The sequence below is a fragment of the Amblyomma americanum genome, chromosome 1 (genome assembly GCF_052857255.1).
Source record: "Amblyomma americanum isolate KBUSLIRL-KWMA chromosome 1, ASM5285725v1, whole genome shotgun sequence".
In the NCBI taxonomy this organism is placed as follows: Eukaryota; Metazoa; Arthropoda; class Arachnida; order Ixodida; family Ixodidae; genus Amblyomma; species Amblyomma americanum.
The window spans coordinates 163,531,276-163,552,395 of record NC_135497.1 but is presented as its reverse complement, the minus strand read 5'-3'; the positions used below and the strand labels follow the sequence as shown (position 1 = coordinate 163,552,395).

The 21,120-nt window shown below is 43.5% G+C and overlaps 2 long non-coding RNA genes across 2 annotated transcripts; both read right to left on the bottom strand.

The window, feature by feature from the left end:
• Positions 1-436: 436 nt before the first annotated feature.
• On the bottom strand, positions 437-6,280 carry LOC144114097 (uncharacterized). Its single transcript, XR_013310953.1, has 3 exons — positions 6,261-6,280; positions 5,865-5,963; positions 437-761 (listed from the first exon to the last, which is right to left on the bottom strand). It is a non-coding gene; the product is annotated as an uncharacterized LOC144114097 (long non-coding RNA).
• Positions 6,281-13,706: 7,426 nt separating this feature from the next.
• Positions 13,707-20,758, bottom strand: LOC144114095 (uncharacterized). Its single transcript, XR_013310951.1, has 3 exons — positions 20,483-20,758; positions 16,058-16,112; positions 13,707-13,784 (listed from the first exon to the last, which is right to left on the bottom strand). It is a non-coding gene; the product is annotated as an uncharacterized LOC144114095 (long non-coding RNA).
• Between the last annotated feature and the right edge of the window lie 362 nt (positions 20,759-21,120).

Genomic DNA, 21,120 nt, shown 5'->3' with positions numbered 1-21,120 from the left:
AACAACAGCCAATATCAATACTAGAAGATGGCACTAAACACAAGCATCAACTAGTATGTGCCATTGTGTGAGGTCAACAACAACAACAACAATAGTATCAACACTAGCATCAGCATTTGCTTTGGGCAATCACTTCTAGGGAAGAAATTAAATCAGTCTCGGAACTTTAAGGACAAGTTTAATGTATACTTATGACCTTCTCACTGCTACAGAAACCAGTGTGTTGTGTTGGGCTTTATGGCACATAAGAAACTAAGGCCATCACGCGCCAAGCTCGAGGTATAGAAATTTTCTGGATCATTTTATAGAAATTTGAAAAATCATCGGTGGTTAGAACGACCTCGTGATGACAAAGGAAAAAAATATTAGAAATTGGTACTATTAAAAGCTTTAAAGGGGGTCGGGTAACCTCAGAGGTCATCCTTGCCCGGGCAAGGATCTCGAGGCCCCCAACCAATCAAATAAAGGCCTGAGACCTTTTCTCCGGAATGAGAAATGTCTGAGGTGTATCACGCGAAGCACTGGGTCATGATTTACATTTTTGAAGAAAACCTCCTTCCGTTAAAAATATAATAACACAAGACATGTCAACGATTAATTGCAGTATTATTGTCACGGGTCGTTCAGACAACGCGGGTCGAAGGCACGATGGGGAACCAGGACCAGAGTAGCAGGCGCCAGAGACAGGTCAAGCGGTCGCGGCCGGGCTCACGAGCGGGTTCTGCCGATCTTCTACCTCTTCATCGTCGATCGGCACCCAGCTGGTTGAAGAAGACGTTAAGTGCAAAATGAGGGAATAATAATAACACACGACACTGCTCCCCTCCCGAAAGGCGCATCGTCCCGATGCGCAGAGAGGGAAAATTAAGGTTGAAAAACATGTGTAGAGCGCGAAGAGTTAGGCCACGTGCTCCGAGTGGTCACAGTACGCTTTCAGGCGAGCTACGTGAACAACTTCAGAGGCAGGCGGGTGGCGGGACGCCCGCGTTACGATCGGCAGCACTTCATAATTTAACTCGCCTATACGGCGAATCACTTCGTACGGGCCAAATTGAAAACGAAAATATCACCTAAGAGCAGCACTGGGTAAAAAGGAATGCGTTGAAATTATAGAATGGAAAAAAGCAGTTTTTCCTTAGCTTTTCCAGTTTCGAGCATGAAATTAAAGTGTGATTTACTGTAAGTTCATCTCTACATGTACAAACTAGTTTGTCTTTTTTTCGTTAGCAGAAAGTTGTACGCAATGTGCGTGGCCTATACGGAGACGACTTCCTTGAAACGTTCCTGGTGGACACAACATCCATTCGCCTAAAACTGGCTTTACCAAGTGCACTTTGTTATTTATTGCATTGTTCCAAGGAGATTGCCATTTTTCTCTTGCTTTACGATGTACTAAGTTTATGCAAACTTTATATGGTACATTTACTTTCTTAATTTGCGTGTCATAAGCTTGAGCAGCAAATCTGCTCTTTCGTTGCCTTTTATGCTGACATGACTTGGCACCCAGCAGTCTTATGTTTTGTCCTTGAGCAATGGCTGTTGTAATGTTGTGTATGAGGTCGTCAAGCAGTGGAGTTATTGTATTTCTAGAATGAAGGCCAGTAAGCACCCTTAGCAAGCCTGTGCAAATAATACTGTTGGTAACGTTCTCATCTACTATTTTTTCCGTGGCTACACAGATAGCATAATACTCGGCAGTGAAGATGGATGCACATTGTGGAAGTCTTAATATTTTATTCAAATTTCCTTATACTACTGGGCTTCCAATGTAAGCATTTCTTTTTGAACCATCTAAATAAAAAGCTATGAAAGTACTGTATTTTTGCTGAAGTGTATGGAATTCTTGTATTATAGCTTGATGTGGAATGTATTTTGCGGAACTGCGTAAGAGTTAGATCACGGACTGCAGGGAAACTGTACCATGGCGGCAGCGGATCTCGCCTTCAAGCACTGTTTGGCAATGTGTCTAGTACACTGAGGTTTTGGCACATCTCAAATCGCAAGAGCAGTGGCCGGGTAGCTTGCGGTTTGTTGTTAAAGAGTGTTCTAGATGGGCATTTTTGGAACTTCTGTAGTGAACATCTCCACCAGAAGTCATTCGAACAAAACCGCGACGTCGGAAGTTGCATTTATCAGACTGGCAGCTTTTTAGAGCAAAAGGCAGTTTAGAAAATATAGTTTTAAGAAATCTCATCATCGATCAGATAAACGAAATGTTCGCGAATTGTTCATAAATGCCACACACTTAGCTATTCCTCAGTCTTCAGGAGTGGTGCTGCAAAGCCACAAAGTGTGGTGGACAAAAGACTAAGTATGCAGAAAACAACGAAATAGAGCTTGGGGTAAATTTTTCAGGCATCCGACACAGGAGGATCTCGCAAATTTTATAAAGGTAGGAGATAAAGCTCGGTATGTCCATCGCAGTGCCGACAAAGCCTCATGGCAGAGTTACATTTTATCTATAAAAAGTCCAAATAAATCTTTAAAAATGTGGCAGCAGGTTCAAAAATTTAATGACAACTTTTCACCATTCACAATTCCTTTTCTGACAACACCTGGAACACAAAGAATCATAAGGAAACAGGTAGACATTTTGGGGGAACATTTTGCTGCAGTTTCCAATTTATCTCACTATCCAGTCATTTCTGAAACACAAAAATATAGCCAAAAAACAAATAAAAACAGTGGAGCCTTTCTCAGTGTGCCATAGAGGCACTGTTGAATTTCTTTAACAAAATATGCATAGAAGGAAAAATGCCTAAAGTGTGGAAAACAGCCGTGATAGTGCGGTTCCTGAAACTTAGAAAACCATCAATTTCCCCTAGTAGCTACAGCCCTTAAAAGCGAAAAATCACGAAAAATCAAGCTTTGGAAAAGTGCATATTCCGGCAGTATGTGTCATTAACTAACTTTTCTGCAAATATGAATGACTAATTAGCCGTGAAAGTACTTCAAATCAATTATCTAACGAGCCGTGGTGGCCGCTGAGCTGCGAGAGAGCGCTGAAAATACCCCAACTTCGTGCGGACGCTGTTCCTCAGCCAGCGAACCAAGCGCCGCCATCTTGGTCTTCTTTTGTTCGTGAATTCTTGGTCTTTTTTTCTGCCACTTTCGAAGGCGGCGGCATGGTGGGAGCGTGGCTCGCATGTGATTGGGGCCCTCAAAGCGCCTTTCGAGTTTCCTGCCTTTGAAATGCGTGGCTGCGATTGGCCGGAGGGCGCGCTCCTTGAAAACACGGGGGATCGCGCGGCCGCTATTGGCTGCTGCGCGCTGACGCGGCGGCCCCCTCCGGCGGCGGCCGAAGCGACTTGGCTCTGTACTTTTGTCGTTGTGGTCGCTGTCTTTACCATCTCTCGCCGTGTCGTCCGAACAGCTTCCTGCAGACTGCTGACTATTGCGCAGTCAGTCACGATGCGTCCAACAAGGCTAAAGAGCGCGTTCGGTGCACGGAAGCATGCAATGAAGTGTGTTCGTTCGGCAAAGCGTGTCGCCAACAAGGACTGTCGATGCTTCATGCCGCGTAACTTCTGCTACATCGCAACTAGACAGCGATTGCGTCGCCGGTTCCAGCGACGTACCAGCACCTTCATCGGTGCAAGAATGCGTTGCTTCGGGCATGCCTTGTGTACCAAACGCATCAACCTGGGCGACTGCGGCCTCCAGCTCCTGTCTCGCACCTACCCCGAGGCGTGAGAACACGTCGCCCGCCGTTCACTTGGAAACGCATTTCCTGACGTGCGAGAAGATCGAGATTCTGGCTGCATCTCAGGAGCCACTTATCGGATTTCCATGGGGTTTTTTTATTCCATACCTGAATAAATTTCCGAGGGAAAGTCGAGCTCGTTTATTCAGATTATTTTGTCTGGAATTTGTCATAAGCAATTAATATTGGCTAATGAGGTCTAATCAATGACACTAAATTCAGTGCTATGTTAAAATTTTTCAGCAAGGAAATTCATCAAAAGGGCCTCGTCTTCACCTGCGGTGCCCGACTAGGAATAACCATAATGAATTTCACAGTTACGGCGCTGTTTTCCAATTCTCCAGGCCTGGAGTAAAGGACCTATGTGAACCATTTTGATATGCTCCTGTAAATTTAGAGCCAGTGTACACAGGTTCATGAAACTTAGTATTTCTTCAAATGTCTGTGTTTAGAGCCTACACTGAATGTTTCATTCAGATATATCTCAAGACACAAGGAAGCTGGTGTTCTCGCAACCTTTGAGGGCTGTTTTCTCAGAATGTATTTCTTGCCTGGCACGGCTGCTCATTCTGGCTGCTGTTCGGGAACCGCTTATCGGATTTCCATGGGGTTTTTTTTAATTCCGCACCTGAATAAATTTTTGAGCGCAGGACAAGATCGCCTTTTCAAGTTATTGAAATATGCCTGATGAAGGTCTAATTTATTGAAACTAATTCTGTGCTGTGCTAAACTTTTCCAGCTTTTGGCCTGGGGCACCTATCCAGGAATGACCGTAATGAATTTCACAGTGCCAAGGCTATTTTAAAATTCTCAAAGCCTGGAATAAGCGACCTTATGTGGACCACTTTGATATACTCCTGTAACTTGAGAACCAGTGCCCACAGCTACACGAAACTTGGTAGTTCTTCAAATGGTTGTGCTGTTAGCCTACCCTGAAAATTTCATTCAGATATCTCAAGAAACAAAAAAGTTGGTGTTCAAGGGTAGCCTCCCCCCATAACTACGTTAAAACCCTACCAGTTTTTTTTCTTGGTTAGGAAAGGATAGTAACTTCAGCGTATGCACGAAACACAGCTGCTCCATAGCCGATTTCATGACCAATTGCACAGAAGAGGTTACCCAAATGAGTGGGACAACATTCTACATAAATAAAACTCGGAGGACAGTTACAAGTGTGTACCGCGAATGTTTTAGCGTTAGCTGTGGCGTGAAAGCTAAGAAGTTTTGTGATATTCTGGCCTAAACTACCAGGTTCTCCTCCGGTGCTAGAGTGCACGTACTCTGACACGCGCTACCTCACGCCCCATGACTCTTCTTGACAGTCTCGCCGGCTTTTTTTACACCACATACCCTGTCGGCAGCCGGCCACACCAGTGTACTGTAACGCTGCCAAGTTTCCCAAGTGAGCCATTGCCGCTGGCGCTCTCGTCAAAATATAAACACACCATGCTGTTACTGGCGCAGCATCCTGGCACATTGCCGTGGCCTGCACCACAGACGGCATCAACCCCGATGGTATTGGAACTGAGGCACGAGCTAAGAAGAGCTATACTGTCGTTGGCACGTCTCCTTTTCTTCTGTATTATGTGAGTGCGTGCACGGCGGAACCTTTATATTTCCCATGCATTGGCAAAATAAAACAATTGTGAGTGCACCGATTCTCCGTGTCGTGAGTGTTTTCCTTCCATTGTGTTAGTCTTTCTTTCGCGCTGCAGTTATGTCGAACCTAATGCACTGAAAACATTGTATTTGAAGAGCCGATTTTCTGGTGGTGAACAGACCACAATCACGTGGTGCAGTTAAAGCAGGTCGGGCAGGAGCCACCAATGGGTGCAGACAGTTCAAGCAGGAAACTCCTGCCCGGCCAATAAATGGCAAAACAAAGGCAAAGCTTTGCAATTTTGCAAGTGCACCAAATAGTTTCGAACCTTCCAGCGACGCTCTCACGCAGTGATGGGCATGGAGGTTTTAGAAGGAAGCTAGCAGGAAACTGAGAATGTCACTACCTTCTTAATAAAGGAACGTTGGTCAGGGCCACCGAGAGCAAGAGTCAACCATGAGCCGAAAACATATTTCATCTCAAGCAACAGGCCACGCAATTTACATAACATATGATATATATAACAACATTTTTTATTATTATTAGGAAAGGACCACCCACCTGACCCCGTAGTTGAACATTGTCATTTCTCAGGCGGTGCAGAGACTGCTCTCGTCGGGGTGCTCGGCAGGGAGTATGGCTGGCTGCCATCTTGCCTCTCTGTAAATGTGCCAGCGCCGCAATACACAGCAGTCAAACAACCTTCAGAACTAGCCTTTCTTACGGAGGTCACGAGACACTTTTGAAATGGCCACAGGCATTCCACTGCTCTTTTCTAGGTGTTACAACTCTGCATCAAAATGACACCAGGTCGTCTTGTCACCAGCGTTCCAGTAGTTCACAGTAACATCACACCCCCTGCAGTCACCACTTGCCTTTTACATGACACACTGCACTTGCACCCTCTCTGGTGCATTCACAATCCACTGCTAGCGTGCACACAAAGGAAAGACTCACCCTTAGCAGACGTGATGGCGACTGGCTTCCCGAGTGAGTGCAGCCACTGCCTTGCACTTCAGGCGAGGCAGAGGAAATTGAGCAGTTGGCGAGAAGACAGCCCATACTTCGGCTTGGCACCTCTTTTCTGGCTGGGTTCTGCACAAAAAGAGGGACAGTCTAGCTCGCAAGCGGCATGAGAAAGCTACAGCTAATGGCTAATGCTGCATGCCTTCCTCGTTTATCCGGCCATAAAAGACCAAAATTTATGCTCCGCTACACTTAAATAGGCCCGCATTAATTCTAACAAACCTCCAGCCCCCTTCAACTCAGATTTACATCCAGGACTGACTGTACTAAACCACGTGGCCGAAACCTAATGATTGCGAGACATAACCCCTCCATAGCAGTGAGGCAAAGTTTATAAGCAAAGGACAACAGAAATGTTCCTTGGGGTTTACCCATTGGAATAGTCCTCTTGCACTAAGGAAAAAAAAGTCTGCCTCCAAACAATGACAGCGAAAAACAACTTGTGCATCGACCTGAAGGAGTGGCAGCATTCATGCAGTAAACCTCACGCATTAGCAGCAGATGCGAGTGAATTTTAGAACCAAGCAGATGAAAGTGAACATTTTGGCAATTGTTAGCATCACCACCATGTGTCAGGCCTAACGTCACTAAACAAGCAGCGAACATTAAATCAACATGCATACTGCCACTGCTGGATGGTAAGCTGTAGTGCCATGAAGGAGTTCTTTAGTTCTACACCAAATATATGTGGCACTGTCGTCCCCAGTTCAGCGTTGTTAAAATTTTAGATGAGAAAGTCAGTTTTTTTTGTTTTCAAGCACCAAAATTAAGAAAAGATGCCTTACCCAACCCAATCCTCCTGCTCTCTCCGAGGGCACAGTGCCTGCTGTCGATCTCGGCATGGTAGATGCACCTAAACAAGCAAAGTTGGGAGAGGGCCAGCGCAATGAGCACAGCATCAAACCTCAAACATGGTCTGCTACATTTCAGTCATGTCAAGACAAAGCTAAAGCCCTTCTGTGAACACTCTTGAGTGACTCATCGTTGCCCTTGATGCTGACCAAAGCATTAGCTTAGAAGAACTAGAAGCTCAAATTAGCAAAATCCGCATGTTAATTTTTGAAAGCCCATGTTTAGCGCATGTGGCACAGTGACCGCACACTGGCTGAAGCAGGACTGTCTTCACTACACTGGTGCCTGACCAACACTGCTCGGCATCCTCCAGCGCTTCACACTTAGCGGCATACAACACTCGCAATCTTTTCCACACACATTGTTTGGCTACATTGCCTGGCTGATATAATTTTCCTCGTGGCCCCATGAAAAACAGCGTAGTTCAACTGTATCATTTCACAACTTCCTAACTGAAAGAGCTCCTATGAGCCGGGTGAGTGGGCTGTTAAAGTAAAAAAAAAAAAAGTCCCTACAGGCCTTGTGCCTCTGCCAACACAGCCTTCTTCCAATGCCCTCCAAAAGCATCTTGTTTCACGAATGTAGCAAAAACTGCAAGAAGCCATTAAACAGTTGCATGGCAAAGCATCAGAGCAAAAAGCAGGCAGATTTTTGGACCCAATCACCAATATCCCATGCTGCCACTGAGCTCCAAAAGTGCAAGCATTCATACAGAGTAGCCATAAGCAAATGGAATAACCACTTCTTGACAACTGAGAGCAAATACATCCTATTAAAGGGACAGTGAAAGAACTCTATCATATATTTTTTTTTTGGTTAGCAAAATCATTGATAGTTCAGCATTTCATGGCCTGTTTGCCGCTCGTCTGGGAGCGAAAGATGCATTTATTTCAAAGAAGCTTTTCCTGCCCTCCGATTCAAACTGCACACTCATATGGCATCACAGGACGGAGCGACGTGAAACGTCACGTAAACGCAGACTCTGTCCAGGGAGCCAGTTATGCGCCCTTCCTTTCCTCAAAACCATCCGCCTCTAGAACGTTGTCAACGCCAATGTCAATGAACACAATGAATCGTTGATATGTTCCCAGTTCATAAGATCTCACTGTTAATACGCTCAAAATCGCGGATATTAAAAATGTCCCATAGCATTACGCCATATTTTTCCAGGTTAATACGTTTCCAGAAAACACAATTTCCCAACTACTACGTTTAAACTTTCGGAAAACTGTGCTCGTGTAATAAATTTACTGACCAACCGCACATGTGCAAACATACAAGTGGGCAGAATGAGGGCATGCGGCATGGAGGGGGGGGGGGGGGCGCAGAATAGTGCCACGCTGCCAAGGTTCCCACTGCCGATGGAGTGCAAAGTGGACCCCGCAACAAAAGCTAAAGGCTGAAAAAAAAAAGTAAATTCTGGCCGATGAAAGTGGAGGGCGGGTTCATTATGACAGTGGGATCATTACGCGGGTATACACGGCACATGCTAGACTATATCCAATGACCGTCTAAGAAGCTGCCTAAGCAATTATATGCTTTTGGCTTCAGACTCTTCGGAACACAGCTTCTCCAAATTTTAATATGTAGCGCCCCAAAGGCACCAGTTGGCTACGACTGACGCTTAGTGGATGGCTCGGGACTAGTTTCTACCAGTGGGAATTCTTCCAATGAGTGCCGACGTCACCCAGCCCAGGAACGTTTTTAATTTCAGTTATATTGAAATTTAGCCGACCTAGCTGCGATTCGACCCCTCAATCACAGCAGCTATGCAAAGCATCAACATAGTGAGACAAAATTATGCGCCTTTGCTGCGAGGTACTTGTCCAGTAATTTCTTGCATACGAAAATTTATCCTACTCAGTGGCTACGAAGTACTTTAGGAGTAGTTTTAGTGCACAAGCACAGTGCCATACATGTAACCCGGCCCACTCGCTAAAAGGCCGAGATGCCGATATCAGCCGGCAACAGTGGCAGGCAAGATTAGACAGCATAGGCACAGGATACATTAACTTCAAGTCAGCTTTGTTCACTTTTGCCATTTTGACGCCAGCATTGCGTTGCAAATCATATTCTGATTGCAGCTGCATGTCAGCCTTGCTGCTGAGTGCACATTTTCTTTCAGCTCCTATGCTAGAAACAGTTGCAAGGCAAAGCTAATGACAAACAAAAAATTTGTTGCTTGTTCTACGTTACGCTTGCTTGCATCCTCAATGATATATGCACGGTGTATCTAAATTTGAGCATCAGCTCAGTGCACATTCATATATTCAGGAGTTGAGTAGAATTTTTTCTTATGTTTCATGGAGCCCACTCAAGCAGTAGTTCACAGTAACATTACACCACCTACAGTCACCACTTGCCTTTTACATGACACACTGCGCTTGCACCCCCCTCTGGTGCATTCACATTCCACGGCTAGCGTGCACACAAAGGAAAGACTCACCCTTGGCAGACTTGCCGTCGCCCGGCTTCCCGAGTCGAATATAGGCAGGCGGCACTGCGTGTGGGTCCCACCGCGGAGCCACCTGGCACCATGCCGCGGCCACTGCCTTGCACTTCAGGAAAGGCAGAGGACTGCTCCGGAAATTAAGCAGTCAGCCGAGAAGACATCCCATAATTCGGCCTGGCACCTCTGTTCTGGCTGGGTTCTGCACAAAAAGTGGGACAGTCTAGCTCGCATGCGGCATGAGAAAGCTACAGCTAATGGTTAATGCTGCATGCCTTCCTCGTTTATCCAGACATAAAAGACCAAAATTTATGCTCCGCTACACTTAAATAGGCCCGCATTAAATCTAACAAACCTCCAGCCCCCTTCAACTCAGATTTGCATCCAGGACTGACTGTATTAATCCACGTGGCCGAAAACCTAATGATTGCGAGACATAACCCCTCCATAGCAGTGAGGCCAAGTTTATAAACACAGGACAAAAGAAATGTTGCTTGGGGTTTACCCATTGGAATAGTGCTCTTGCACTAGAGAAAAAAACTCTGCCTCCAAACAATGACAGCGAAAAACAACTTGTGCATCGACCTGAAGGAGTGGCAGCATTCATGCAGTAAACCTCGTCCATTAGCAGCAGATGAGAGTGAACATTTTGGCAATTGTTAGCATTACCACCATGTGTCAGGCCTAACATCACTACACAAGCAGCGAACATTAAATCGACATGCGTACTGCCATTGCTAGATGGTAAGCTGTAATGCCATGAAGGAGTTCTTTAGTTCTACACCAAATATATGTGGCACTGACGTCCCCAGTTCAGCGCTGTTAAAATTTTAGATGAGAAAGTCAAGTTTATTTTTGTAGTCTGCCAAGCACCAAAATTAAGAAAAGATGCCAAGCCAATCCTCCTGCTCTCTCCAAGGGCACAGTGCCTGTTGTCGATCTCGGCATGGTAGAAGCATCTAAACGAGTAAAGTTGGGAGAGGGCCAGCGCAATGAGCACAGCATCAAACCTCAAACATGGTCTGCTACATTTCAGTCATGTCAAGACAAAGCTAAAGCCCTTCTGTGAACACTCTTGAGTGACTCATTGTTGCCCTCGATGCTGACCAAAGCATTGGCTTAGAAGAACTAGTAGCTCAAATTAGCTAAAGCCGCATGCCAATTGTTGAAAGCCCAAGTTTAGCGCATATGGCACAGTAACCGCACACAGGCCAAAGCGGGACTGTCTTCACTACACTGCTGCCTGACCAACACTGTTCGGCATCCTCAGCGCTTAAGGGGGGACGCGGCCCTTTAAAAGCTGTCTCGCCAAATCATTTGAAAGTGTCCTGAATATAAGACTAACATTTGTCCTTGAATCCCACAAACTTTTTGACATCCATCAATGCGGTTTTAAAAATGCATGCTCAATAACAGACCATTTAGTTTGCCTCAAAAATACTGTCAAAGAAGCTTTTATACACAAACAGCACTGTCTTGCCCTCTTCTTCGACACCGAGAAGACATACAACACAAACTGGAGGGTTGGTATTCTTCGCGACTGAGCAGAGCTTTGCATTGGTCACAGGATGATAAACTGCCTAAATAATTTCCTGTCCAACCGTTCTTTTCACATACGTCTAGGCTCATCCCTCTTAAGAAACTTCGTCCAAGAAAATGGAGTTCCCCAGGAGTGCATTTTAAGCACAACGCTCTTCGTTATAAAAATGAATTCCACAGCCAAAGTAATCCCCAAGTCCATTATGTATTCAGTCTATGTTCACAATCTTCAAATAGCCTGCATGTCCTCAAACCTAGTAACATGCGAGAGACAAATACAGTTGACACTAAATAAATTAGTGACATGCACAGATAGGAATGGTTTCCAGTTTTCCACACACAAAACTATGGATATTCTTTTCTCGCTCAAACGAGGCCTACAGGCTGACCCATTCATACACCTGAACGAAACATAGCTACCTGTGAAAAAATGAGCACAAGTTTCTAGGCACAACCTTTTCCAGAAAACTCACTTTCGTGCCTCATATAAATGCACAAGAAGAAAGCCTCACAATCTCTTAATATACTCAAAGGAATGTCACGAAAACATTTGGGGTGCCGACAGGACATGTCTCATACAAATTTACCACTCTGTACACTGTGTTCTGCCCTGGACCGCCTTGATCCTCGCCCATTAACAGAGCAAAAGATCCTCGGTCTGTGGCCACAGCAGTCGACTGCCCTCAAGGCATACAAGGCACTCTTTGCCTACTTGAGAGCGACTGGATTGAGTGACAAATTGTGACAGCGTTGTGCATGTGTGTGTGTGTTATGCCTTTTTCCCCTTCTCTCTTCCTCCTTTTAGCCCCCTAATCCCTCTTCCCCAGTGCAGGGTAGCCAACCGGAACCCCTTTCTGGTTAACATCCCTGTCTTTCCCTCCTCCTCTTTATCTATCTACCTACCGCTCTGTAGTACACTCTACCCTGCATTATGGATCGATAGTGTATGGGTCAGCGAGGCCATCATACCTTAAACGACTGGAACCACTACATAAGTCGCCCATACACAGTCCTTATGTAGAAACCAACGAGCCGTCACAGACAGAAGAGCCATGCTCACATGCCATACATTCTAAAAATCCATTTACTGCAGAAGCAGAAACCATGTGTCAGCACCTGCAGAATGCACCAGAAATAATGGAATTTTTCAGCATGCATACATGAGCATTCGTTAATGGACTAGCAATAACCCTGCCATAAGCACCAAGTTCAGGAATTCTGCTTCAGATGAGAGACCCCTGCCCTACCCAATGAATGTCCGAGGTTTTAGGGCTGTCTTGGAATCTGTGGACAGACTACTTTTCATTTAAGCCCTGAAGATTCATTTCCTCGAATACCATCAAGTCACGAAGCACTTCGTACTCAAAGCTGTCGCAGGGCTTTATGACACAGTAGGTTTCCTTGCACCTTTTTTGGTGCAGGCAAAGATTCTTCTTCAAGACCTATTGGAAGCGAATGATCAAAAGGATGGCCCTTTGCCAGCCCATTTGGCTGACACCTGGCTTAAATGGAGTGAAGATATAGATACACTTGAGGATTTCAGCATTCCAAAGAATCTAGGAGCTGCAATAGCATAAAGGCCCTATCTGCCAAGCTGAGCTTCATCTTTCCGCAGATACTAGTCAGAGTACCTATGGTGTGGCAACATATTTATGCACACATGGATCTTGCAGAAGAGTTGACACAGTTTTGCTGCTCTCGAAGGCAAGGGTTGCACCTTTCAAAACAGTAACTCTAACAAGGCTAGAGTTGATGTCAGCTTTGATGGCTATGTTAATGTACAGCTATGTTTCTCATAACTGTGACCTTGGATTCAGCAATGTGACCTTTTTGAATGGACTCGCAAATAGTTCTCAGCTGGATTCGGAAAAATCCACATATGTGGAAGACATCTGTGTGCCACAGAGTTCAAGAGACATGCACTCTGACCGATCTTTCACTCTGGCGATTCTGCCCTGGCAAGGAGAACCCAGATGATCTACTTACAAGAGGCATCTCCGTAGACAAGCTGTTGCAATCTAGATCCACAATGGATAACGGATAAGGCAGGTTGGCCGGGCCAAATTTTAAAAGAAGCTGTACAGTGTGACATGCCCAATCAAGAATTGGCTACTGTAATACATACATTCGAAATCAAGATCCAGGATGAGCCTCTACTCGACATTAAGAGCTTCAGCTCTTTAATGAGGCTACCGTGAATAACAGCATAGATTTTTAGATACCTGCACAACTTAAAAAACGGGCCTAAAAAGACAGGGAAACGTTCATCTGAAGAAGTCGATGCTGAAAGGCATTTGAATGGCGTCAAGCAAAAGCGCCACTTTGCAGTGGAAGTTAACTGCCTGTTGGAACAGAAAGCTTTCCCTCCAGGATGCTTGATATGACAACTCAGACCGAGTTTCAACAACAAGGGCTTATTACAAGTCCTAGGAAGAGCACCGAGCATAAGCGAAATGTATGCAGCCAGTTGTCCTATTCTGCTTCTGAAGGATTCGTCGTTGAGTACACTTATTTGGCAAGCTCACGCGAAGGTTTTTCATGCTGGTGCTTGTGACACCCCTATGAAGGTCCATGAAAGATATTGGATTCCTTGAGGATGGCAGCCAGCGAAGAAACTGAAATATGGATGTTTTATTTGTTGCAAGACACAGTCTACACCATTTCACCAGGAAACACTGCTACTTGTAGACGTTACAAGACTGCAACCTATTTCCTCATCATTGGCATTGACCTTAATTTGCAGAATATCTTCTTTTCCGAAAAGAAGATCAGAAGAAAGTATACATCCCCGTTTTTGACTGTACTGTTACAATGGCTGTACATTTCAAACCAGTTGATGACATGACGGCTGTCAATTTCCATCATGGCTTTTATAGATTTGTGCCCAGATGGGGACTGTGTTAGTCTACACTGACAATGCACGAACTTCCATGAAATCTTTCATGCAACTGAATATGGAGCATGGTTCAAGATCCTGACATTCTCTCCTTCTTCATGATTTGAATATACAGTGGAAGTTTATTTGCTCAAATTCCCCGTGGTGGGTAGGGCTTTATGAAAGACTTGTGCTGTCAGTAAAGGGTGCTGGGAAGACAAGTGGTCAGCGAGAATGACCTCATTATCATTCTTGAAGAATTGGAGGCAATGTTCAACTCTCATCTCCTCACTTTTGTTTTCAGCAGTGTTGATGGACCCTGCCCTCTTCTTACCGAGTTTTCTGGCTGGACAACGGCTCACATCATTCCCTTTGTTTAGCATGTCAAACACTCCCTGCTCCCCATCAGACCAACTGAGGAACTTTTGGCAACTCAGAGAGAACCAACCAATTACAAGCCTTTTGGTCCCACTGGGTTAGAGAATACTTGATTAAGTTGAGAAACATTTCTGTGAACGACTCAGAACACCTCGATCTCATAAAATGGGGTTGTGTCATGCTAGTTAATAACAAATGCCTGAGGTATTCAGACATCAGCGCGAATACAGGTTCTACATCGTGGTCAAGACGGAAAAGTTAGATCGTGCTTGCTCTGACTCCCCTGCAGAACCACTGTGAAACGTCCCACACAACACTTATATCCTATGGAAATCCCTTAGCGCAACCTATCTGGCGGAGTTAGAATGGTGGAAATTCGTGTTGCCAACACCAGAAGTCTCCGTCACCATCATCACTACAAGTTTGCATGGTGCTGCACTTCTCCTCCAGCAGTGCTGATCTTCATCAGTCATTAAATGCGTTTGCTCTTTCCTATCACAGCCATCTAGACTCATCTCTTTGCGATGCCCACGTACTAGCAAGGAGACCCTGATGTCCATCACAAGATCTTTGACAATACAAGAACTTAAAGGACTATAGACACCTAATTTCGGTGGCATTTTCATGCTCTACAATGATGTGGAAGACACTACTATGCATGAATTTCCATGTGGTATTCGCCTACGACCACTAAAATAAATTACAGTAGAATTTTTCTGTCATGCTCTTTTGGTTTCAAATAATGGCCTTACGTCAGTCTGGTTCTATGTCACGTGAGGCATGGAAAAATGTCGATATAATCGCTGATTCATCATTTTAATTCACTACAGTACTGAAGCCAGCCTTCCTCATCAGCCGCAATGACAATACATGTAGAAGAAGTGATTATATTGCAGTTTTTCATTCCTCTCATGGCCTATAAGCACACTTTGAAGATACAGTCATCAGTCGGCTGTTGAAAGCGAAACTGAAACAGAACGAGAAACAAATTCACTTATAAATTATTTAACAGTCATAGGAGAATATCACATGGTAATCCACGTATAATAATGCCTTACACATCATGACAAACAAGAAAACATGCATCCAAAAGCTAGGTGTCTAGGTATGCTTCTTTAAAATGTCAATTTCACAGGACGTTGCCTTGTTAACCTCCCTGCCTTTCCATTATTTGCTATCTCTTTCTTGGGTTCAGATGTTCAATGCTCAGCTAATGGCACATGAACATGGGTTTATCAGCAAGACAGATCTATCAAGGAACATGACCACATTTTTGGTTGTCTTGCCATAGCACTAGATTACTGCCAAGAAAACTAAAAATGCACCTTCAAAAGCAATTTTTCTTAAGCTAGATATGTGGCTGCACAGTGTCTGTTGCATGTATATTATATATGATGCAAATGAAGAAACCGGTTTCTTGCATTGTGCTCATGCAGCAAGCAAGTTTGCTTCCATTTTTTCACATGACAGTATCACTTTGTTTGACCATAAACTTTGCACAAAGAAGCACAAAGTGAAGTGATTTGTATGCAGTTGCATGAGAAGCAACACTGTCCTCCATGTATATCTGCAGTCTAAAACAAAGCAGCAACTCAAGTAATGTGATTCCAATCATGAGATAAATGCAGGTCTCACCACAGAGGCAATCAGAATTGTGTTGCACCAGACTACACCACAGCACCAGTGCCATCTGCGGAAAAAATGTTAGCACCAATACTTTAGTAAGACACGAGCAAGAAAGAAAATGAACAAGATGAGTGCTGATGCTGTCAGTTTAAAGTTTTAACATGTTTCCTTCAGAATGGAAACAATTTGCCCAGCACCAAGCTTTGTAAAATGCAGCAACCACCTCTCATTTATTAGATTTCATCAGTTGCTTAACCAGATGCCAGACTGTCTCTCGTAAGAAAAATTTGGTGCTAACACACCTATAATTATTTTCAGGGCTAATACTCCTGCAGGTGAAGAAATTAGAATTCATTGCACTGATTGTCTTCATGAACAGGCAGGAATGCTTCTTTTCATAGCTTTTATCCATGTCAGGGAAACTGAAACCATATGCTGGGAAGTGTAGTAGTTGAAAATTGAACAAAGGATGTATTGAAAGCATAAATACTGCAATGTCCTTTCAGTGCAGTAATCAGCATTACTGATTTTGTCAGCATCACTAAAAGTGTCATATTATTTATTTATTTATTTATTTTATTTATAAATACTGCGGTCTTGAACAACAAGACCATCGCAGGTGGGTACCTAATTTGTGTAACACCAAAGGACAAAAAAAAAAAGGAAATACAGCAGACAAGGCATCACAGCAACGAAATTAGTACATCACACTGTACTGTATCGTTTCACAACCTCAGAATATATATACTGCAGTCATAGAGCCAAGCATATAATTAAGTAAATCTCAACAAATTACTCATCAACCGAACATTCAAAATTTCGTCACTTGTTGCAGCAGCGCCTCAAAATGGGACAAATTATTCTCTTCGACTATATGACCAGCAAGGTTGTTCCATTCGGTAATAGTTCTAGGAAAATAGGAATATTTGTAGCAGTTCGTTCTTGTGGATAAAGGTTTTACGGAAAGAGAATGTCTCAGGCGTGTTGCATAACCACTAGAGTAACTAACAATTTTCGAGATGTCAATGTTGTATTGCGCATGAATTAACTGGAAAAAGAATTTCAAACGACAGATACGGTTTCTATCAGTAACGGATGGTAAGCCACTCTTTTTAATAAGATTAGTGATAGAAGTGCGACCATAGGAATTATAAATAAATCTTACTGCTTTCTTGTGAATCCTTTCTAATTTGTTAATGTTAATCTTGGTATATGGGTCCCAGATCATTACGGCATATTCTAAGATTGGCCGCACAATAGTGTTATACGCAAGGAAACGTGTTTCAGGAGTAGCGAACCGTAGTGCACGCCTCAAGAAGAATATTTTGCGCAGAGCATTTGCCGAGATAGTATCAATATGTTTGTTCCAGGAAAGATTATTGGAAATCCATAGGCCGAGATATTTGTAGCATGTTACCTCTGAGAGTGCATTATCGGAAGTACCATACTGGTAGAGAAGAGGATTCCTTTTAAGCGTTATTCTCATATATACTGTTTTATCAAAATTTATCACCATTTGCCACCTATCACACCAGCGCATTACCTTCCGAAAGTCATTATTTAGCCTGATTTGATCTTCACTTGAGTTAATTTGTTCATAGAGGACACAATCATCGGCATATAACTTAACATTAACAGAGAGATCTTGGACGATATCATTAATATAAATAATAAACAAAAGCGGTGCAAGCACAGATCCTTGAGGAACTCCCGATTCAACTGGAATGCAATGTGAGAGGGCACCATTTAGTGTAACAAACTGGCGCCTGTTTGTCAGGTAGGCCTTAATCCAGGTTATTAGTTTATCATTTTTTATTACAGAACTCAATTTATATATTAGCTTGTTATGAGAAACCGTATCAAAGGCCTTGCGGAAATCTAAAAATATTACGTCAGTTTGTTTTCCTTCGTTTATGGCTTCTGCAAAATCATGAATTGTTTGTATTAGCTGTGTACATGTCGAATATCCTTTCCTGAAACCATGTTGAGCTTTCGATATTACGTTATGTTCTTCAAGAAAGGTAGATAAATGTTTATGAATAATGTGCTCAAGTATCTTACACGCTGTGGAAGTAAGTGAAATAGGGCGATAGTTTTGCACCTGTGTTTTGTCACCAGTTTTATGTAAAGGTTTAACTCTGGCAACTCGCCAGTCATCGGGTAGGGCGCCTTCCTCTATAGACCTTATAAAAATGACACATAAATACTTGGAGCACCATTGCGCGTACTGCTTCAGAAAGGCATTTGGGATGTCGTCTGGGCCAAACGATTTCTTAACATCAAGATTTAGAAGTAAATTGAACACTCCATTTTCAGATATGGTAACATCAGGTATAGGGGGTAAAGACAGACTGAAAGATGGGAGATGACCATTGTCTGCAGTAAAAACAGTTTTAAAGTGGTTATTAAAGGCTACACAGGCTGCATTATCATCGCGAATACATTTTCCATCTATTACAAACATGTCGGCACTGCGGGAACTCGGGGTAATCGCCCTCCAGAATTTTTCAGGAGATTTTTTAATAAATGATGGGAGTTGGACACCAAAATATCTTTCTTTGTCAAGTAAAGTCTGATCATTTAATTGTTGTGACACCTCCTCAATAACACGGACTATGGAAGGGGTGGCTGATCTCGCTCGCTTTTAAGACGTTTTAGTCGACGTTGCAAGTGCAGCGTCTCTCTGCTGATCCAAGGGTTGCGGCTACAAGACTGCTTAGATATCTTCGGCACGAAACACCGGATACATTCATGAACCATGTTCTTGAAGATGAGCCACAAGTCATTAATACTGCAAGGATTCGTTTGGAAATCGTCATAACGAAGGTCAAGAATGTCAATGATGGACTCATTATCTGCTCGTGAAAAATTTGGAAAGGAATGAAGAGCATCTTCATGCTTTAAAGAAACATCATTTAGTGACAATAAAACTGCCTTATGATCTGATATACCAGTAGCAACATCACAAGAGATGTTTTCCGTAATGTTGCCACTTAAAAAGAAGAGATCTAGGATGGACATCGAACCGTGCTGTATTCTTGTAGGCTCATTTACAGCTTGCAGCAGATCAAAGTTTAAGGCAAGGTCCAGCATTTCGTTTTCCATCAAATTACAGGACTGTGAAGAAAAAGTGCACCAATCAATATTCGGGAAATTGAAATCACCAGTCATAATTATTCTGTCTCCCGGTTTTACATGACACTGGATATACTCTTTTAAATGGTGCAAGACAGGGACAGGAGAGTTAGGGGGCCTGTAAATGGCACCTAGTAAATACTTGATGTTATTAGCATAAACTTTGCAGAATATGCCCTCGACTCCGGTGACATCAGGTAATCTTATAAGCTGTAGAGATGCTTTGTATAGTATCGCAACTCCCCCACCTCTTCTGTCACGATCTTTTCTAAAGACCTGGTAGTTATTTGGAACAAATTCACTGTCATATATATCTTCACTTAACCACGTCTCAGTTAGCACTACTACATCAGGGTCATGCGTAAGTAAAAGACCTTCCAACTCAACGACTTTATTAACAACACTGCGACAGTTAGTATTTAAAACTCGAAAACAACCTTTTTTAGTTTTGTTCTGTCAGGTGTGCTTGGTAATCCTGTAACGCTTGTTTTCAGTTTTGTCCCAGGCAAATAAAGTCCCGTTCACACTTTATTTATCGAAGAATAACTTGACCTTCGCACCGTTCGACCTTTCCTCTGCAGAGCTTTCCCATAGTTTTTGCCTTATCTGACGAACGCCAAGAGAAAAATCCTCTGAAATCGATATTTCAGAGCCCTTGAGTTTGGGACAGGCTTTCATTATCGATACTTTTTCACGGTAGTCTAAAAACCTCACAATTACTGGACGATCACCATCTTTCTTCTTTCCCAGCCTATGACAGCGTTCAATTCCACTAATGGTTAAATCAAGCTTTTCAAGAAACACACTCTCTTTTATCTTCTTGATAAGATCATCAAATGTTTCAGTGCTCTCTTCTTTAACGCCATAAATTATCAGATTATTCCTTCGACTCCGGTTTTCTAACTCATCAACCTTATTCAAGAGGCTGGAAACATTTTGTTCTAGTTCAGCTATAGTTGATTTCAGGCCATTTACCTCTGTCTTCAATGTACCAAGAGAAGCCATTTGAGTTTCTATGCCACTTATTCGTTCATGTAAGCTAGCTACATTTTTTTCAAGTTTTTCTTGTCTAGTCAGTACATTGTTGATTGATGCAGTTATGTTATTTTGCCCCAAGAGAAGTTGTTGCAATATTTCCTGGTCTGTAGGCCCCGGATTCGACTCAATGTCACCACAGATCAAAAGGCTTATTTTGAAAGAAACAGCAGAGACAACACTTTGTAAGCCAAGTGGGCATGGCAGCAGCAATAGAAAACGGTCATCACTGCGAAAACACTTCATTCGAGAATAATCACTAACCTGCACGATAAAGCAGAACTGATTGAGCATCATGTCCGATGTGCTGCTGCCTAGCCCACTGGTTGAGATGGCCGGGGGACAACTTCTTATAGCCGCAGGTATGTCCACGTGACTTGACGTCACCGATGGGGTGGCAGAAGTTGAAACGAAGAAAGGCTGGACGATCTCGATGACGGGGCAACGGCTGGCTCGTGCGAATGACTTGATGTCTGGTTGATACGGAAGAGCAGCAGTAAATCCTTCTTCAGTGCAACCAAGGGAAGGCTGAACTTGAAGAAAGAGCGCCAAGGCCTGCACGATAAAGCAGAACTGATTGAGCATCATGTCCGATGTGCTGCTGCAACAGTTACTTCCTAAGTATTCTACAGATGAATTAACAAAGAAGAGAAAACAGTTCACCCCAAAGTTGCCAACAGTCTAAATAATATTACTATATGCCTCCAAATGTGCCATGCCAACTATGCCAATAATATGCACGTGCATTTGAGCAAATGGCGTGTTGTGTATTTAAGGCAAAACTACTTGTTGTCTTATGCTTTATCAGCAGGGTTGGCATCCAGAATCTAAAGCTTCAAAGAGGCACCGACATACAGCAAGCGTGGGAGAAACTCATGGTTTTGCTGACGCACCAGGCATGG